Source organism: Callorhinus ursinus, unplaced genomic scaffold (genome assembly GCF_003265705.2).
Source record: "Callorhinus ursinus isolate GAN/ISIS: 27379988/994484 unplaced genomic scaffold, GSC_fseal_2.0 scaffold39, whole genome shotgun sequence".
Classification (NCBI taxonomy): Eukaryota; Metazoa; Chordata; class Mammalia; order Carnivora; family Otariidae; genus Callorhinus; species Callorhinus ursinus.
Window position 1 is genome coordinate 21604331 of NW_027397101.1, and position 22076 is coordinate 21626406.

Sequence of the window (22076 nt, forward strand, 5' to 3'; positions counted from 1 at the left end):
TTTTACATTAAAATGTCTAAACATCTAAAATATTTAATACATATCTTTTCTAAATATGTATGACTGCATTTAAGTTCTTATTTAATAGTGTTTTCAACCATTCCTCTTCCTATCTACACTTAAATCCTATGGCTCTCAGATTATTTTTTACCTTTGGTAGTAAAATTTTCTGATAATTAAAAAAAAAAAGAAGGTACTCATCTTTTAAGCACTGACTATACTTAAAACTGTGCAATTTTCATTCCATTTTGCTTCACAATCTATTTGTTCAAAAGCTAAGTGACACTGATTTGTCCTGAGGTACATCTTTTAAAACAAGTGAGCACAAAACAAACTAGCTTGTGCATAAGATGACCGATAAACCAAGCTTAGCTATTCTTGTCATTTATATTTTGTCTCGATATTGAGCCAGTGAATAAAGTTTAGGAAGTGGTCTAGGGGAGCCTTGGTGGCTCAGTCGGTTAAGCATCTGCCTTTGGCTCAGGTCATGATCCCAGGGTCCTGGGATTGAGCCCTACGTCAGGCTCCTTGCTCAGCGGGGAGCCTGCTACTCCTCCCTCTCCTGCTTCCCCTGCTTGTACTCTCTCCCTCTCTCTGTCAAATAAATAAAATGTTTTTTTTTTTTTTAAAGGAAATGGTCTAGCTGGGGGAAAAGATGTGGATTTTAGAATCAAGTCCTGGTTTGACCCCTGTCTCTGCCATGAAGATGACTTACTGTAAAATGTGTTTCTTGTGAGGATAATATACATAGTGCTATGGACAGAATGTTGGTGTCCCCTCACCCCCAATTCATTTGTTGAAGATGATCTAAACCCAATGTGTCTGGACTTGGAAGAGAGGGCCTATAAGGAAGTAATTAAGGTTAAATGAAGTCATAAGTGTGGGGCCCTCATCTGATAGAATTAGATGCCTTTATTTACCCCAAAGATACAAATGTAGTGATCCGAAGGGGCATGCGCACCCCAATGTTTATAGCAGCAATGTCCACAATAGCCAAACTATGGAGAGTCTAGATGTCCATCAACAGATGAATGGATAAAGAAGATGTGGTATATACATACAATGGAATATTATGCAGCCATCAAAAAATGAAATCTTGCCATTTCCAACGATGTGGATGGAACTAGAGGGTAGTATGCTACGCAAAATAAGTCAATCAGAGAAAGACAAGTATCATATGATCTCACTGATATGAGGAATTTGAGAAACAAGACAGAGGATGATAGGGGAAGGGAGGGAAAAATGAAACAAGACAAAACCAGGCAGTGAGACAAACCATAAGAGACTCTTAATCTCAGGAAACAAACTGAGGGTTGCTGGAGTGGAGGGGGGTGGGAGGGATGGGGTGGCTGGGTGATGGACACTGGGGAGGGTATGTGCTATGGTGAGCGCTGTGAATTGTGTAAGACTGATGAATCACAGACCTGTATCCCTGAAACAAATAGTACATTATATGTTAATAAAAATAAAACAATTAGATGCCTTTATAAAAAGAGATATCAGAGAGCTCACTTTCCCTCTCTTTCTGCCATGTGAGGACACAGCAAGAAGGTTTAGTCTGCAAGCCAGGAAAAAGTCCTCTCCAGACAGTGAATTGGCTAGAATCTTGCTCTTGGACTTCTAGCCTCCAGAACTTTGAGAAAATAAATTTCTGTTGTCACAGCCCCCGAGTCTGTGGTCTTTTGTTACAGCAGCTTGAACTGATTAATACACAAAGCCTGGGTAAAACATCAAATGCAGTACCAAGTTCAGAGCTGACATTGAATAAATGGTGATTACAGACAGTTCTCACTTTGCACGGGAACCTGTTAGTGGAACCTCACGCACAATGGCACCGTGTCTTTGCTCTGCATGGCAGCCGCCCCCAAAATGTGAAAAGTAAGGACTGTCTGGATACTTATATTTATTATGATAATCATTTATTGCACTTACATTTCTGTGTATTTTAGACATATTTATAAAAACATACACATTGTTAATAATAGAACTGTTATACACAATAATAATAATGATGCCTAGAAATCATCAAAAAGACATTGATTATAGTCATCAGTCCATTCAAATGAAACCACTTTTGGCTTTGATATAAGTGGATGCCATGATCCCTAACCACTGTGGATATTCAAGGTGAGAAGCTAAAGGACTGAAAATTCATCCCTTAGCTGAAGTGATGATCTTAGTATTTTATACCTCTTGCCATGAAGAGAATGGAGTGTTATAGAGAAGAAAACTGATTGTCACCTTGACATTGAGTGATGACTTACAAAGAAGACAGAAGTTCTGAATGGGGTGTAATGCCTGTACGCAGGTGGCAACCTAAGCTAAACCAGAGATTCGTTTGCCTTGATGGTACCATTGCTTATGGAGAGAAAGAAGAGCAGTTCCAAAATCCATAACTTAATATTAGGGGAATTAAATGATTATGTAAATTGTCACCAACACAGACAATTTCTAAAGGTGCACAGTGTCATCAAATTGAGCTGGATATGAACCCCAGCGTTGCAACCTACTCCCTGTGAGTCAATTTCTTTAACCACTTGAGCATTATCTTCTTGGTCTGTGAAATGGGTGTAACAACATGTACTTTGCAGGGCTGTAAGGACTGGAGGATGTGGCAGAAAAGGGCTGAGATAATGTTGGCATGTTGTAGGGGCTCTAAAGCAATACCTCTTGCCATGTTTTTTTGGATGTCCAATACAAAACCTTAAAGAGTTGCTTGCAGGGTTAAGAAAAATCATGAAGACTTGGATGTATCTGAAAAGGGGCAGGTGCAGAGACACCTGTCTAGCTACACTCAGTGCAGGGCCTGATCCCCAGTGGGTACCTAGTTCTGTCTGCCACCCAAACAAACATTCCAGGTAGTTTAGCTCCACTGGCTGGCACGGAAGAGGCAGAGGTTGGGGGGATAATCTCCACATAGTTCAACTGGCTTCCAGAAAAAAACCAACAGCGACAAACCCTGATTAGTGGCTTGGACCGACAGGGCACTGCAAGACCAGCACTTGTGGAAATACTAGAAATACTGGCTGTGTAATGGCATGAGCACATCCATTCATATGAGTTCTTCAGGGCTGGTGGTCTGTCAAGTGTTCCAGCAATGTCGAATCTGCCTCAGGATGAGATCCTAATATCACACCTGAGAACTACCTCTTCTCCATGGCCATGCTGGTTCTTCCTCTGCAGGTACCCTGCCTGCAAATGCCAGCTGCATTCCACATGCAGAACCCAGGGCTGACCATGAAATGGAGGGCCTGGCTGCTAGGATCACTCTCTATTATAGGCCCAGCTGCCTTCCCGTCTGCCTGTCAGGCTGGAGAAAAGGTTGAGAGCTGAAAATGTGTAAATAAGATAGCCCCAACTATTTAAAAAATGCTGATTTTTTTTTACATTAGCCATTCTGTGAGTACAACCTACGAATTAGCCCATAACCCCCCCCTTTTTTTTTAATTGAAGAAATGGGCAAAAGCCAGAGGCAAGTATCCCGTACAACATGTCAGGCTCAACTGCTTACAAGGGAAGAAAATGGTGACCATAAAACCACATAAGGATAGAACATTTCAGAAGTCTTCACATGTGACTGGTGAATAAAAAAATAAAAACAAAAAAGGCTAATATGGGTCCAAGCTAACCCTTGGTATCTAAGCTGCTCTCTGGATGGGACCCTGGTCCAAGTTTCCAGGCCTGATAGCCTTTGGTTCTTGAGTCTCAGCAATGAGGAAAACAGGGCACTGTACCTCCAGGGGGCTCTGGATTTAGAATTTTCTTGGATCAGTTCTCAGTACCTTTATGTGTGAATACTCTTTTGCATCATCTTTCAACATAGCTGGCCTAAGGGGTATCAGGATCAAAGCTCTTGATTTCCTTCAGCCCAAGAACACCTCACCAGCGGAACAATCTGTTTCTTCCTTTTTTTTTAATTAGGTTTTTTTTTTTTTAAGATTTTATTTATTTATTTGACAGACAGATAGAGAGCACAAGTAGGCAGAGCAGGCAGAGGGAGAGGGAGAAGCAGGCTCTCCCGCTGAGTGGGGAGCCCGATGCGGGGCTCGATCCCAGGACCCTGAGATCATGACCTGAGCTGAAGGCAGATGCTTAACCAACTGAGCCACTCAGTCGCCCCCGGAACAGTCTGTTTCCTTCTGTTACATTGTTCTTTTTAGCCAGGTCTTGTTTCCCAGGATAATCTATGAAGGGATTTTGTAGAGAATGCTGCTTACCACACATAGCATGGAGTCTAGCACAGTACTCAGCCCCTAGCTTGGCGCCCAGATTTGAACAGGTGTTCAGGAAATGCTGAATGAATGGAAAACATGAAAAGAGGAAATATGCCCACTGTTTTATTTCTGGAGAGATCCCAGTATCCCACCCAAGTTTTCCTGATATAAAATCTCTGACTTGTGGTTTGCAGCAGTTCTCCAATGCCCAATGGGCCTCTGCTTTCTTCATTTCTGAGAGTTAGTGGCTCTGGTCTCTGGGGGGAACCTCTGACCTACACTGGTGAGTCAACATACATTTATTGGACCAAGTCCTGGTGAGGAAGACAGACAGCCCCTGCCTTTATGAAGTTTACATTCTAATGAGAAAGACAGAAAACAAACAAATACTTCATTTCATGTGGTAAGTCCATGATGAAACACAAAAAACAAAGGAATGCAGAAGAAAGGCATGAGGTGAGGTAGTTTGAATTAGGATGACGCAGGCAAGGCTCTCTGAGGAAGCGACATTTGAGCAATGACGGACAAAAATGGACAGAGCAGTTTGAGCCAGGCAAACACATCTTTAGAAATAAAATACTTGAAAACAGTAACACAGAAAGTGGCAAGGGATTAAATGGAACTAACATATCCTAAGATTCTTAATACACATTGTCCAGAAAGTGGTAAAAGTACTAATTTATACCAGACTTCAGTAAGTTAAGCCTGTGTGATGTAATTACAGTTTTAATAAAATAATAAAACAGAGGAAGTTAACAAAATATAGTAATAATAATCCAGAAAGTAGCAAAATAACAAGAGAAAAAGAGAACTGAGAATGTTGGTAAGACATAAAGAAAATAAATAAGATGATGGATTGAAGCCCAAATATATCCATAATTACAGCAAGTATGAATTGACTAAACATTCTAATTAAAAGACAAAAATTGTAAACAAATGATTGCAAATAAGATTGCAAGGCATGCAGCTTACAAGAGACACACTTTGATTATATGGGTATGGAAAGATTGGAAGTAAAGAGTAAAAAATTCCAGACAGAAATTAACCAAAAAAGGCTCATATGGCTATATTAAAATGAGACAAAACAGGCTTTAAAGCCAGAAGAGTGACGAGAAATCAAGAGGGCCATTTCAGAAGAATAAATGGGTTACCTCAGCATAATGATATAAGAATGTGCAATTTATGTGTCTAATAACATAGCTTCAAAATATACAAAGCAAAATTAATAGAAAAATAGACAAATCTACAAACATCATGAGAAATCTCAATGTACTTCTCCCTGAAATCGATAGAAAGAGCAGACAAAAAAAAATTGATGTTGAACTAACTGAACATTTGAAGATTGTGATAAACACGGATGCTGACTATCTCTTCTTCTATACAGCGCTGAACCCAAAGTCCTAGCCAGACTCACCCAAGGTCATTTGCAAGGACAAGGGTAAGAAGAAAAATGGAGGCCACATTCTATCCTCCAACCTTGAGAAGTTTACATTTATGAGGACAAAATAAAAAAGTAGAAAACTAGTATTTTTATAGGACTTAAAATTGACAAAGTATCAAAGATGATTAAATTTAATTATTATGGTACATATCTGGGTGTCTTGTTGATGGACTGGCCATGTTTGCATAAGTCATACAAGGAATGCATGAATAATTCATCAATTATTACATATTTATTCCATAAGATTATTTTTATAACTTTGCAAATTTCTCATGTTGTTATGGGTTAAGATTTTCATAGAATAGGTAACATTGAAAGTAATGATTTAAAGGATTAAAAAATAAAATATGATTGCATTCGAAGTATATAAATTTTAATATGTTTTTATAAGAAATAAAGAAAATGTAAAATATCAAAAGTTTTTTGATTTCAAAAATGCCACTTTTCTCCTAAAATCCTCAAAATTATATATTAAAACTAAAGGCAGGATGCAAACAAATTAGTGAATCTCAAAATTTTTAAATCAAATTTAAAGAAACTTGATATTTTATGTTTTTGCAAATTTAATAAATTTGATTAAATATTGTTATAAATTTAAAACATTTTCAATTCTAGCATTCAATGTTCTTCTATATGCCAGTGAAAAGAATCAGTATGAAGCATCACATACATTAGATCTAGAGTTAAATACAAATTTCAGAGTAACATAAGTTGTTTTCTTCTGGAAAATGCTCCTCAACTGGGATGTACAACGACTGCAAAAATGTTGATTTATGCAAACCTGTCAATCCCTGGGACCACAAGTAAGAGCATAAAGAGAACACAGAAGCCAAAACTAGTGGGAAACAATGCTTCATTATTCAAGGAATCTATGCATTCACGCTAGCTAGGAGGAGAGATGTGTCAGGTTAATTAATCTGCCTTTTACATTAAGTGCTTCTGCCACTCCAACCTCCCCTCACCACAAAGCAAAGCAGTGTTTGTCCCTACTATCAACAAGACAACTCACAAATTGTCGTGGAATCTGGACACCATCACCTTTTGTTTCAAAGACAATGCAAGAGATGTGGAGACCCACTTTTGGGGGGGGCTGGATGGTGTTAGGGTTAAAGTGGATATTTGGGGTAACATCCCATGTGAAAGAGGAGCCCGTGTCTTTTTAAAATAAATGTATTATGTTCAATGTGTGTTTGTGATATGCTGGTCTAAAAGTGGTATTGGTCCTAACTAGTGCAATAAACCAAAAAATAAAAAGGTATAAAGATTAGAAAGGAAGAAATAAAATGTTAGCATTATTTGCAGACAACATGATTGTATACACAGAAAAAAAATCAAATTATTTTCACATAAACTATTTGAATTTTGAATAACTGAATTTAGCAGACCAATTAGATTTCCATATGCAAGCAAAAGGCAGAAAATAAAAAATGTAAAAAATTAACCATTTAAAATAGCATAAACTTATGAAAATCATACATCTAGGAATAAATCCAATGAAATAAATATATGCAAAGCCTCTACAAAAAAACCCCCTACATTACTTAGAGAAATTTAAAAAGTCTAAATCAATGTAAACTTACAATATGATTATGGGTAAAAGATTCCATTTGCAAATAAGTCATTTCTATTCAAGTTAAATTACAGATTAATGCAATTCTAGTCAAAATTCATTCAGGTAGTTTAGAAATTGATAAGCCAATTTAAAATTTACACAGAAATAAAAAAAAAAGGCAAGAATAGCCATGAAAGTTCTGAAGAAGAACATACTTCAAGAATGTACACCATTAGATGTCTCAATCCTTATTACAATCAAAAATACATGGTATCCACACAAGGATATACAAATAGAGAAACCATAAACAGACTCATACTTACACCATCACTTGATTTATGACAGGTAAAACTGCTGTGTAGTGAGGAAATAATAATCTTTTTAAGAAATGGTGCAGGTCAATTGTATATCCATATGAGGGGGAAAAAAAAGACCTTGTTCTGTATCTTACATCATAAACAAATTTCAATTGCAGGTGGATTATAGACCTAAACGTGAAAGGTTGGGGGAAAAAAAAGCTTCTAGAATATAACACAAGAGAATATCTCTATCACACTGGAATAGGTAAAAGCTTCCTAAACAAGAACACGATAAGCACTAACTATAAAGAAAAAGTCTGATAAATTGGACTACAACAAAATTAAGAACTTTTATTATCAAAGACACCATTAAGAGAATGAAAAGGTGAGCAACAGTGGGAGAAGATACATGCAATGTTTATGTCCAACAAAGACTCAGATACAGAATATAGGAAGAATTCCTACAAATCAGTAAGAAAAAAGATAGATGACCCAGTAAAAGCATGTAAAATACTCGAACAGACTCCTTATAAAATATATCCAAAGAACCAAGCATTAGAAAATGTGCTCATCATGGAAACACAACCTAAAATTATAATGAGATATCATGACACACCTATCAGAATGTTTAAAATGAAAAAATACAGACAATGCCAAGTGTTGACAAGGATATGGAGCAATAGGAACTAGTGGGAGGTAAATTGGTGTAACCACTTTGAAAACTGTTAGACAGGATTTATTGAAGTTGGACATGTGCATATTCTAAGATCCCACAATTCCTTTCCTGACTTATAACCAATGGGAATGCATTAAGATTGTTCATAGCAACATTTTTGTAATAGCCAAAAGCTGGAAACAATTGTATATCAATGGCAGAATGAACAAATAAATTGTGGTATTACCCTACAGTGAATTAGCTCAGGACAATGAACATAAATGAACTATGGCTACATGCAACAACATGTTTACATTGCACTAACAACATTGACCAAAAGAAGCCAAACTCAAAAATGTACACACTATATAAGTCCATATATTCAAAATTCAAAACAGGTGATAGTAGTCATTCTTTAGGGAAATATTGGGGAGAGGACCTAGAAAAGAACTATACAGGGACTCTGAGTGGTTTGGAACATTCTTTTTCCTGATCTAGGTGGGGTTTACATGAGCATGTTTGATTTGTGGAAAGTCAGGAAGCTGTAACTAAACATATTGAATTGTTTAGGAATAAAATTACATAGTTCAATGCGAAGCTGGAGGAATAGAAAGGGAGTGTGGGGGGATAAATAAAACATGAGTAGCCAAATGCTTATGATTGTTATAGTTGGGTACTGGGTACAATTGGGGGTTCATTGTATTTTTCTTTGTACTTTAGGTACATTTGAAATTTTCCACAGTAAAAATAAATTATTTGCAGAGACCTACAACAGCCTCATGATGGTTTACTGTCCTCTATGACTGAATTCCAGTTTTACTGGCTTCATTTGAAGGTTAATAAACACTGTTAAAGCTGACTGTCATTTGAGGACAATCATTAAGATGATGCTACATTTTGTATGCCTTTCCTGGCATCCCGAGGGCTACCTGACTCTTCCTAAGAGCTCATAGGTTTGGCTTCTTCTGCCGCCATCCACTAGCCTTCTTGTCTGAAAACTTTTGTGCCAGTGATGAAATTATTGTTTCTTAGATCCAAACCCACCCTTATATGTCCTGGCTTTCTGAAACTGGGGATGCCACCCTGCCAACTAGGTTTCTGATTTGCCAGCTGACCCTGTGGTTCTCCGGAAAAGGGAGCTAGAGGGAAACCGGAAGTGTGTAGGTGGAAGAAGGGACTTGCTCCTTCCTCTGTACTTCCCGCGCACTTCCGGTCTGTTTCCTGATCCTGTGAGTTTCACCCCAGGGGTGGCACTCCTTTCCCTTGGCAGCAGCTAAAGCCAGCATGCTGTTTCTTGTAGAATCGGGCTCATAGCCCTCTGCTCAAAGACCGGGGCATCAGTGAGCAGCCTCCTCCTCCAGGTTTCTAAATTTTAAAAACTCTAGCCTCTTCCCTGTTTCTCCGCTTCAGATGCTTCCTGCATTTCTACCTCCCTGGTACCTTACAGTTCTCTTACACTTTAGGTAACTTTATACGGAGGTAACCATTCTTTAGGTTAAGTTCATCCTGTTCAAGTAACAAGTGAGATTCCTGCCTCCTCACTGGATCCCCACCGATACAACCTTCAAAAATTATAATCTGGGCTTGACCTAAAGCTACGGACTATTTTCTTTTACTGAGCACACGTTTGTGTAAAATATCAAACGCCTCTTCTTCCCACCCCAGGTAAACAGACAAGAACAATTTCAACTATTTGAATGTTCAGCTATCTCCATTCTTACTTTTTTTTAAAAGGACCATTAAACAAGTTTTGGCTTAGCAATGCTGTGATTAGCATGGTGTCTACTGGAATAATTTTGTCTGAAATGTATCTGAACTATCAGCCACACATCTCTCACATGTTTACATTATGTCTCTTAGAGGCTCCCAGTATGAATGAAATTGATATGGCAATACTGCAATTCAGAGGCAAAAGAGCCAAATTCCATCTCAGAAGCAATCACCATCAAGGCACTGATGTCGTTAACATGCGAGAGCTACAAGGTAGGTGCTTATTTCAAAGCAGATGAGAGAGGGACACCTGGGTGGCTCAGTCCGTTAAGTGTCTGCCTTAGGCTCAGGTCATGATCTTGGGGTCCTAGGATCGAGTCCTGCATCGGGCTCCCTGATCAGTGGGGAGCCTGCTTCTCCCTCTCCCTCTGCTGCTCCCCCTTCTTGTGCTCTCTCACTTTCTCTCTGACAAATTAAATAAATAAGATATTTAAAAAAATAAATAAAAGCAGATGAGAGGAAAGTTGCATGTTATATGAACGGGTATCACCAAAACCAGAGAATAACCGATTGCAAGTGTAGTCAAAATAAGCTGTGGGAAGATGGGCAGGTATTATCTTAAGGAAAACAAGCCAGTAACACTAATGAATTCACCTGGACTAGACTAGCTAAAAATAAAAGACAAGAAACTGGCAGCTCGTCTATTTCCTGTTAGCCTGTTCTTTGTTGCCCATCTTTTCAGAAGGCGTGAAAGCAGGAAATAAACCCCTCAATAGTAGAGAAGTTATAGAGCCTTCTTAAATCAAGAAGATATTCCCCTAAGTTAGGAAATTTTCTGTTTTCCATTTTTGTTAGACTGCCTCGTAGTTGTAGCCAATCAATATTTGTGTGTAAAGCAATCTCCTCTGAGCAAATTTCCGAGACATATCCTGAACATAGCCGTCGTTGGTGTTCTATTTAATAATCTTCAATATTTGTATATAACAAGAACCATCCCCCAAAGAGCATTTTCATTAGCATGACGGCATTGATTTCTAACAATTGTCTTACGGAGTAGAGCTGGTATTACCATTCTCCTCTCTGTACTCCCTCCCCTATATCCAGTCTAAAAATTTTTTTAAGCACAGGGAGGTTGGAAACTTTTCTTAATTCAAATATAGGACAAGTGGCTAAAGAGGGGCTAGATCCTGCTCTATGATTTGTAGCCTGGCCCTCCTTTTCTAAAAGCACTCTGACCAGTATTAGAACATGTCTCCTTTCAAGAATAAGGCAAACTAAGAACTGACCTGTGAAAGGAATCAAAGACCTTAACCTCTCACCCCTTTCGACACACGTACCTATCCTTAGGACTATCCCCTAACAGGACACTGAGTCAGTTGGTGTCTGTGGACCACAAATGTACTCCTAATGGTGAGAAAGCAGCCCTCCCTTTGGAATGGATGACAGCTTCATGGCACCGTATTGTGGCGTTTGGAGGGAAACTACCGGGACCCTTTATCAACAGATGGCGATCCCAATGGGACATGGGAATTTCTTTTTTTTAGTTTTCTTTTTTATTATGTTATGTTAATCAACATACATTACATCATTTGTTTTTGATTCATTGTTTGTGTATAATACCCAGTGCTCCATTCAATACATGCCCTCTTTAATACCCATCACCAGGCTAACCCATCCCCCAACCCCCAAGGACATGGGAATTTCTAATTAAAGCCAGAGAACTCTTTTGTGTTTCAATGAAAGACTTAAACAATTTTTAAATGTCTTTGAATTTTTCATAAGTCTGAGAAAAACCTGTTATTTTGAAAAGTAAGGGAAATTCAGTGCTTAACATCTCTTACAAAATAGCAGTATGTAAAAATTAAAAAGTCAAAATCAGTATTGGTCTAAGAAGGCCGTTAGAGCTGAGCTGGATAATTATGTCTGAGGTTATGTCATAGGGGTCAATCAGTTTTTCACTTCTGTTCATGAGAAGCTGATCATACACTGATTTGTAATTCTCCTTATAAATTATACAGAATTTTAATCAGCTGCTTTTTAGGGAAACAGTATTTGAAATACAGGTGACACTGATTTTCTACATTTTTTAAACAATGATCATTTACTGTACTATAAGTACAAGGTGGAAGAATGAAGTGTTTTCCTTCAGTGACATTTCTCGGACTTTGCCATTGTCCCAGAGCAGACGACAGTGGGTGGGTGTCGGTGGGGGCTGGGCAGAGGCCTATGGCCCAAAGTGGTTGCTGTAAAGTCTAATTTCTTGGAAATCTGTGTTATATCCAACAAAGATAGAGAGATTTTGCATTCCACCATCTGTTCTTGTTTGCATAATATAAAAATGTTCTAAATTACTTACTAGGTAAATTATTTAAGTGCTGCCCCCTTCTAAAATATCTAGCAGTAAAATTATGCTCCGATTCTAGGGCTCTGTTTATCCTGAGGCATGCTACTGCCTTTCTGGATTCAAAAAGCATGGAGATTTAGATGCATTTCTTGGTGTTCTAGAAACTGCACAGGGCACACAGGCCAACGGCATGAATGCACTGATGTTTTGGTGAGGTTGCGGGCGAGGAGGATGCTTCTTAACTTTATTAACTCACCTCTAAACTGGAGAGTTGTGCTTGTTTGATTAGTCAGTGGTTTAAAATGAAAAATGGCTTCACCCCATTCAGTACTGGATCCTCTGTCCTGGGTCCTTCACCTTCACCACCATGCTGCACAGTGTTGCTGGAGGAGAAGATCCAGTCTATTTCATTTCAAATGGGCTTGCAGAGCTGCTCTGTGCTGTTTTATTACCTCGTGTCCACTCTCTGGCACATTCTGTAGCCAAACCTCTTCTTTCCCCAAGGACAACAAGCCCCCTCCCTCAGATTCAGAAGAGGATCTTGTCTATGTCACTGCGAAGGCCAAGACCATGGTCTTCAATTCAAAATAACACTTCCTTGCTAAGAGAGTAGATCCTAAGAGTTCTCATCATAAGAATTGTTTTTCTTTGCTTTTTATTGTATCCCCAGGAAATGACGAATGTTAACCTGTTGGAGTCAGTTCACAATATATGTAAATCAAACCATCATGCTGTCCACGTAAACTTATACAGGGATGTATGTCAACTACTTCTAAATAAAACTGGAAAACAAATGCCACTTCCTTCACTTCCATCTTTTCTCTTTTCTTCCTTTCCACTTCGGGGGAGACAGATGTTCTCATTCCTTCCCCAAACCAACTCTCCCCCTTGTGTCCTTGATACACCATCTCCTTCTTCCTCTGACTAGTATTCCTGGTACAGCTAGGTTAGACTTTTGTTGTCGTCCTGGAGGTTGCCTCAAGGTTCCAGAAACTTCCTTGAGGCTAGTTCGCCTGCCAGGTGATTCTGTCCTTGGAAAGGTATGGGCTGGTGCCCTCAATTTCCGCTTGAGCAACATTGCCTCTTAGCAAGGATATAAGCATGTTCAGGAACCTTCTGGATTATGTCTTTAAAGCACATGTGCGGTCAAATCACCCCTTGATACCTGGCTAAACAAGCAAGTTCTGGAGGTCAGATATCTAAAATGGGTTTGCAGGACTGTATTCCTTCTGGAGCCTCCAGGGGAGAACTCACTTCCTTACCTTTTCCAGCTTCTAAAGGCTACCCATGTTCATTGGCTCCTGGTTCTAGGCTCCTCCTACCTCTGCTTCCATCTTTGTAACTCCTCCTAGTGTGCATTTTCTTTTTGTCTTTTTTTTTCTTTTTTAAATGCATGAGTGCACACGTGGGCGAGTGCAATCCTCTTTTCAACTACACGATATCGTCAGGAGATAAGCAGCTCCCTTGTTTTCAGAGCCTATGGCAACCTTCTAGTAAGCTCATCAGTGAAACATTCAAATATTTTATTTAGTTTCTGTGCATCAAAGTCAGAAGTCACCCCTAAAGTAGAAGCAAAATCTAAATGGAATGAAATCAGCAGTGCTGATTTTTCTAGCAGCCATGACAGGCAGGGGAAATTGCTAATCCTGATATGAAAATATTCAATATCTCTATGCTATTAGAGGAGTGCCCGAGGCGACTCCAACTGCAGACAGTGTGTGTAGGCTTACTGTGACTAAGTGTAATAGAATTCAATAATAAAAAAAAGCCATTACTGTAACAGTCTAGTGTCAATAAAATTGATACTGCTTCTGCAATCAGCTAAAAATTACAAAATATACCCAAGGGCATGCAATGGGAAGCTTTTAATTTTTGATTGACCCAGAGAATTATTTTTCCCTGATTCTGGTATTATTCTCAAAATAGTACTCCCTACCTTATTTCTTTAACTCGTGTATTTAAAAAATGAAGGCCAAAAAGCCTACAGAGGATTCATGGGGAGGCTAAGCTAAGTGCTATTTCTGACAAGGAAGATTTATTTTGTGCACTTGAAGATATGTATTTTTAGTCACACTTGCTTATGTTGTTGGTGTATGTGACCACTATAAGAACATTCCCAAAGGTGTTCTGAGTGCCTTTTGGGAATTCATAGAAAACTTTCTAACTGTTGCATCTTTGCTGTGGAATGGAATTCCGACAGTGAAGTCCGCACTGTTACTTCACAGCAATACTTCTGGGGGAAAAAAAGCCAGCTCAAAGAACAATCCCATTTGTTGCGTGTTTGTGTGCGCCCGTGCTGTGCTAACCCTCTCCAGATCGCTGTGACAGAATCTCTTCCTAAAATTATGAAATATTTTAAACATTCAAAAGGTACAGAGAAGATACTAATCACCTGTGAATCCACTGCCCGACTTATTCAGACGTTAGCACATTGCCCTGTTGACGCTTCCTGGAAGAAGGTGTGACCGACCAAGCTGAAGCTCTCTGTCCTCCCTTCCTGTTCTATTCCTCCTCTGCTCTTCCTAACCCCGATTTGCTATTTACCATTCCCATGCACTTTTTATACCTTTACTTTCTCTCTCTTATATACATACATGCATATGTATGTATCTCGAAAACATTTCTATAACTGGTTTCATAATATACATAAGCAGCTTGCTTTTTTTGCCCCACATTATGTAACTTGCTACACATATCCTTAACCTCAATTTCTGTAGCTGTCAAGCAGGGATAACAAGCCTACCTACAAGAAGACTACATGAGGCTGGTAAAGTGATTAGCCTGGTGTCCGGCCTGTAATAGGCAACTGACAGAAGTTAATTACAAAATTTTTATTATTATCTGACATACCAAGCAGTCTTTCCTGAGATCAGCCAGAGCAAATTCTTCTTGCCTTATCTGGAAATTAACTTTTACTATGAACGTCCTCCATACACTCACATGACCTAAGAACAGATCAGATGGAGGGAGCACTGTAGGCTGCTCGAACTCACTCATGACCGCACAGACACACCCCACACGCACAAGGACTATGCACAGGGACCGACTGCGACTGCCCTGCTTTAAGCCATTTCACCCACACAACTCTGTGCATTTCGCAGGTGAGGAAACAGAGGCACACGGAGGCTAATAAATTGCTGGGGATCAGAAAGGTAGGAAATGGTGCCACTGCAGGATGCTAAATGCAGGCCTGTGCTCAGGGCTGACACTTGGCTCCATCTCGACCTCTCAGCCCATCCAGATTTCTCTGTTTTCTGGTTTTGCAAAAGGGGCACGTTCACAAAAGAGATCTGCATTAGCAGAAGGCCTACGAGCCTCCCTGGGGATTTGTTGAATTATTTACTAAAAACAAATACCCAAAGCCATTAGCATTTGACAGGGGCTCACACTCAGCTGAATTGAGGCAGATATAAATATGTTGTGCAGGAGAGCAGATCTGAGGTTTCGGTTCCCTGGCTCCCACCAGTACTCATAAACAAGCAGGCACAATTCCCCCTTTACCATGAAACACTGGTTTCTTTGTGCTCAACAAAGTAACAAAACGTTATTCTCTTCCCTCTGAAATTACACCAAGGAATGACACAGGAATTTTTAAGACTGGCCTTCTACTGATGTGGCGGGGTACGTGGCAGAAAAAAAAAAATTATTGAGGCCTTTTCTGAGCGTGTTTAATCAAATGTGTAGCCACAGCTAAACAGTAAGGATTCTGTAGGATGGTTGCCAGATGTGGCGGGTTGGTGAAGTTCGCAGCAATATTGGTCAGCCCCTTTGCTAGGTAGCCGAGACCCAATGGTTTCTGTTGTTCCTTTTTCGTTTTGGGTTTTTAAAGAACACAGCTCAGACATCTTCTCGGCTTTCTAATAGCACTGGTCTGACCAGAAGGGTTAAAGCATCCCTAGGTGCAGAACGATGGAAGAAGCACAGGATACAGTTCAACCTCAGGGGAGGGTGATAAGCAACCCTTCATTTCAAATGGAGAGAGTGCAAGAGGAAGTGGGTTTGTGTTAAATTAGAAACAAGAACCTCCTCCTATCTTGAACAGGTTGCTGCACCAGATTGTACAATTTCTCTCTCTCGACCTTGTGGTGCAGGATAAAACACATCTGATCGGATCGGCACAACCAGCTTCCAGAACTATTTCCAGATGCCATCAATAAGCCCCGAAGAGTCTCATGAATCAGCAGGACTGATGTGAGCATTCCAGACACTGACCCAAGTCACCTCTCTTCTTGCCCTGGGCTCAGGTTACTCAGGGGAGAGAGGTTAAAATAAATGACAAAAGGGCATGCAATACAGATTTCCAGCATCCTCAGCAAAACATAGGTATTCGCTAATTCTGTTTAAAGGAGATAGGGAAACAGCATTTCATTTCTTTTGGCTGATCTCCCCGTCTGAATTTTATTAAACCAACCAGGATCTCTTTTTTGGCTCTCTTTTTATATTTGGTTGGGTACCTGTTTGTTGTTTTTTTTAAAGGTGTGTGTTCAAAGAATAAAACAAAGACCACCAGAGATCTAAAACAAAACAAACGAACAAACAACCTACAAAGATAATTTATTGTGTGGGGGATAAGGGAGAACCAGGGCCATGTCATTCCAGAATCGAGTTCAGCTGAGCTCCTTGTGCTTGCTAAAGGCAAGAGGAGCCATTTATTTCTTATTAGAAGAGTTCGAGGCAAGACAAGAAATGTTCCAGGTGGACTGGGTTTAGGGAAGCCAGGTTTAGCAAATAAAAACCCAAGACGCTCAGTTAAATTTGTATTGCAGGTAAACTAGCAATCACTTTTAGTATAAGTTTGTCCCGTGCAAAATTCGGGACATACTTATACTAAGAAATGATTCCTTGTATACCTAAAATTCAAACTTAATCAGTTGCCCTGTATTTTACCTAGTAATCCTAATGAGGTGAGGCTTTGTGGGGGTCAGGGTCATGCAGCAGCACGTGTTTATGGGCCACAACTTGGGACGGAGTAACATTTTTATTTAACAGCATAAAGTCATTGACGCACTGCAGCTCATTCTGCCACTGGGACCATGAACCAAATTCCTCCATCTGGAATACCCTTTGTGATGAAGCCTAGTGAAATATACCAAACTGGGGAGCCATGCAGGCCGCTCCTAGACTCTCTAGAACTCAAGCCAAGACACAAAGGATCGCAGTTGCCAGGGCCTCCCGGACAAGGAGGGTGTAGATTGCTATTGATGTTGTGGTTCAAGAACAGCAAGTCTTTGAAGGGGATTCTGACTTCTGGTTTGTGAAGCTGACTGGAGGATAAAGTTTTCCCAGAGGCCCAGAGTACAGAAAGATTTACGGGGACGACTGGAAAGGCGTAGGGGTGTGGCAATCTCTCTCTTCAAGCTTCCTGGTGAAGAACTTCTACCTAAATGTCTTCTACCTGGATATCCCAGAAGGCTCTCACTCTCAACACGCCAATGCTTAATTCACTCTCTTCTTCTCCAAACCCGCTCGTCCTCCTAGAATTCCTGTCTCAAGTGTAGACGGCACAGCAAGGCTGCAACAGCCGCAGGCTGGCAGCCTCCGTGTGCCCCGCCCCCGCCCCCCCCCTGCCCCGCCCCTACTTCCTTACACCTCAATCAACTGTCACATCCGGGGAGGCTGCCTCTCAAGTCCCTCCCCCTGCCTCTCCCTTAGTTCAAGGGGGTCAGCTGTCAGCGTCCCTCACCTCACCCATCAGCAAAAGGGTCTTCACAGAGCCCCCTCCCCACCAGCGATTTCCTCTTTTCGTCTCCTCATTGCTAGGAGGTAACTTTCTAAAATGCGATTTTGAGGATGTTTCTCCATTTCTTAAAAACCGATGCGGCTTTTCGTGCCTGTAGGGTAAAATCCAGTTGCCTCCGGGCCGGCACGCAGGTCCTTCAAGGGTTGGCATTAGTCTTTGTTTTCAGCCTCTCAACCATCACTGTCCCCCAACAACAGATGGTGGCACGCTACGGCCAGTTGTCTGCCATCTGATGCTCCTGCATGTTAAGATGACTTGGTAAAGACTGTTCCTTTACCTGGAGTGTCCTCTGCCCACCCTGCTGGTGTCCAGCAAATCTGTCCTTCTAGACCCTGCTCAAGGGGTAGGCCTGCTTCTGGGAAGCCCTTTACCGCTGGAGAGAGGTTTCTCTGGTTCCCTAGTCTGTGCCCACATAGCACATTGTGCCTGCCTTCACTCCGGCGCTCTTTATGTATTTTAACCCTTTAATCCTGTCAACAACCCTATGGGACCAATACTACTGTTATCTCTATTTGGTAGAAGAAGCAAAGATGTCAAGGGCCGGCCGATGCTCCATGGCTTGTTCAAGGGCGGCTTCAACTCAGCTGCGAAGCAGAAGCACCTGGGGAACCTTCTAGGAATACTGATGCTCATGCCCACTCAGGAACCACTGAATCAGAATCTCTGATGTCCTGGGACCTGCAGGAGCTTATTCAAACTTCCCAGGTGATTCTAATGTGCAGCCAGCTTTGAGGATCACCGAGCTACTCGCTTCATCTGAAGAAAATGTGACCAATATTGGGGAGAGAGGAGTCGGACGATTTTTAGGGGGAAAAGGGACCCAGACACTGGCCGCTGAGAGTTCCATGGGTCTGCCAGCATGCCCCTAAGTCTCCCATTAAGCATTAGACTCCTGTAGATGAGTGAAGTGCTGGGGCCACCCGACGTGTTGCTCTGCATCCTTCCCCAGAACTGCAGAGAGGACCACAGTTCTTTCTTTAGTACGTGCGTGACCTGAGATCAGGAGTGGGAAGGGGGATGGAGACAGCTCTTTTCCAACCTGAGAGTGCACTTTACCAGGCCATGAGGGAAGGAAGTGACTGAGTTAGACATTTCTGAGCACATGCACTCTGATTCTGCCTAATCTGCTCCAAAGCTAGGACCGGTCCTGTTCCTCTCTGTGCACCAGCAGCTTCTCTGCAAAGAAATCATTCCTTTGCCAAAATTAGAACGTGCAATGCACTAACCATTTTCTCTTTTCTCGAAAAGCCGTCAGAAGGCAGAATTTGACCTTAAAACTGTTCATTTGATGAGAGCCTGACAGGTATTTGGTTATGTGACATTGGCACTAGCTGCTTCCCAGGGAAGAAATGAGGAAGAACAAAACCTAGAGAAACTAGGTGCAGAAAGAATGAGGCGTTGATCCAGGATGGGGATAAGAAGGCAGGCGATTTTTCTTGGCCGACAGAAAAGACCTAGGAGAGGTGCGTAACTTCAGAAGTGTTAGTAGGAATCAAACGTGGGACAAAGATGGGGTTCATAACGTGAAGGAGAAACCCAGAAACCGAGGGGTTATAGCTGCATCCTAGTGAGCAAAGGATTCCTTGTGGCTGAATAAAGAACATCTCGTCTCTTCCAGAGTTAAACGCAATCATCAGGGCGAATGAAGATGCCTTTTAGCACAGGCTCTGCAGTCACTCAGTCCTGGGCATTTGGACCCTGGCTCAACTCCTTGTAAGTTCTGTCCCTTTGAGCAAACTCCTTAAACTCACAGATCCTCGGTTTCTACCTATGTTTAATAGTCTTACTAAAGATCTACCTCATAGGGTTGTGGGGAGGAAGAAACAAAGAATCCACACCAACAATAATAGCTAATTTTTATAGAGGGGTGTATGTGTATAAGTCATCTATTTACCTAATCCTCACAACAGTCCTAGGAAGTGGGTACTATTATCATGCCCATTTCACAGATGAGGAAACTGAGGAACAGAGAAATTAAGTGACTTCCCCAAGTCACTGTATTGTGACTGTATCTGTATTATCATACAGATAATACATGGCCAAGCCAGATTTTGAACCAAGGCAATCTGACACCAGAATCTAAGCTCCTAACTACTACACTATGCTCAAAATTCTCTATATGTATTAGCAGACAGAATAAGGACAAATGTCAGAGGTATGAAAAATGGAAATGCCAGGACTCCTAAGTGACAGCTTCCAAACAGGGAGTCCCCGGATCCCTCAGGTACCAGGAGTGGGATTTAGATCTAGACTCCCTCTTTATCAGATCCTTTTCTTTGCATGCTCTGGCTGGCTGAAGAGCCTTGTATGGAGACACAAAAGGCCCCCTTTGATGGCCTCGATCACCAACAGCTTCCCTGACTCAGCAGACAGAGAGGAGAGGAACACCCAGCTGAGTCATTTCTCATCTAACCACATCTCTCAACTGGTCGCGCCACCCCTCCACCCCCGGCCAAGTCCCAGCATTTTTGAAACCCTGAATTGTATCTGGGTTGACAATCAATAAAGCTTTTAAAAACAGAGATGGCTCTTATTCTGGAGAGTTCTAAGTGCTGATGAGCAGAGCTAAAAACGTGGAAAAAAAATTAATGACCCTCAACTATGAACATCCCCAAATAGTTTGTCCATTTCCTGTGCAATTGGGTGCTTATCAGTCAGACTGGCACACAACCAATCTTCATTTTTTAAACTGTCATCTTCCCATAATATCATGTTCACCTCTAACTTCTAAGGAATGAATTAAATTACACCACTGTGAACTGTAATATCCGAACCTCCAAGTTTCAAAGACCTTTTAGTACTTCTTTGTTTTGGTATGTTCTCATTTTTTTCCACCAAGCCCAGTATTTGCTTACTCAGTCACCTGTTTAGAATAAGATATTCCTTCAAAACTACTGTCCCACCACAGGTATGCACTAGTAGAAAACCAAACTGAGGACCGGGCAGGGATCCTACGGCATCTGACTGTGGATTAGATGGGAAGAGTGACTCAGTCTCCCCAGACTTCTCTCTGTCACTGCAGAGGCAGGAGATGTACCCCACAAGCCTCTTCTGCTTCCCACAATTGACATCTGCCAGAATCTCCCACCTACGTCAACCACCAAGCTTCTTTGAGAGAATGAAGCAGTCTTTCTAGCAGGAAAGGTATGTAAATTATTAAATCATATATTTGAACATGCATGCAAGAGAGATACCCTTCAAAAAACCAAATAAAGGAAAAACTAAAGGCCCTAAACTTTTCCACAACCCTAACAATTTAAATTACATTATGGAGGTCAGAACACTCACTATTTCACTTTCATGGAGGTAAGCCACTGTATTGATTCCTCAGAGACTCTGAAGAAGGGGTCACAACCTCTGTACCAGAGGAAGAGGGAGGATGCCCCTTCCCTTGCAGGCCCTACCCTACCCAATGCCTTCCCAGGATCTAGTCCACCCCTCCTTCAAGATTCAATTTCTCCATGAAGTTGTCTCTGGAAACGCTCCTTTCCCACCTGGGTGGAGTTAGGCAATGGAGAGGAATGTGAACACAGAGCTTAGAATGTGACCCATTCTGTGAGAGCCCCCAGCCCACCTATCCCTCACTGTATGACCTCAGGCACATCCACCTCTGAGTGTGGGACTCCTCAGTGACACAGGTCTGGTGCTCAGCATCTGGCCCACCTCCCTTCTGGTATGCCTTCCTGAACTGCAGGGGTTGGCCAATCTGGCAACGACATTTCCCAGCCTCCCTTGTGGCTGTGGTGTAGGATGTCACGGAGGTTTAGTTGACTGGAGACTCTCAAACTCGATTTAGGAAGGGAAAGTGAGGTACCTGCTCTGCTTCCACTACTCCTGCTCTCTCCCCTGGCAATCACAGAGAGAATTTCTCTTCTTAACCTGTGGTGTTTAGTGACAAGGATCATAATGCCAAGAGGCAGGGCACTGGTGGCTTGTTCCAGAAACAACAGTCCCAGGGGCAGCTTCCTGATTCCTGCCCTTCCTGATGGAGGCAGAAGCAGCATCTCTTTGGGGGCAGGCCAGGCCTACTGTGTGGTTCTGGAGTCACGCCTGGAGACCTAGCCCTCCCAGTGATTTTGCAAGCACTCTACTCCTATGTTAAAACCCTCGCTCTCTTTAAA

The 22076-nt window shown here is 41.4% G+C and overlaps 1 protein-coding gene and 1 long non-coding RNA gene across 5 annotated transcripts in view; one reads left to right on the plus strand and one right to left on the minus strand.

Moving 5' to 3' along the window:
- Positions 1 to 22076, minus strand: part of SLC24A2 (solute carrier family 24 member 2) — a 241164-nt gene that overhangs the window by 197441 nt on the left and 21647 nt on the right. The gene's annotated exons all lie outside the window — the stretch shown is intronic.
- Positions 17418 to 20475, plus strand: LOC112836275 (uncharacterized). 2 transcript variants are annotated; one of them, XR_012374788.1, is made up of 4 exons: positions 17418 to 17580; positions 18475 to 18660; positions 19574 to 19668; positions 20255 to 20475. It is a non-coding gene; the product is annotated as an uncharacterized lncRNA (long non-coding RNA). The 2 variants fall into 2 exon arrangements; XR_003211439.2 differs by lacking the exon at positions 17418 to 17580 and adding an exon at positions 17851 to 17978.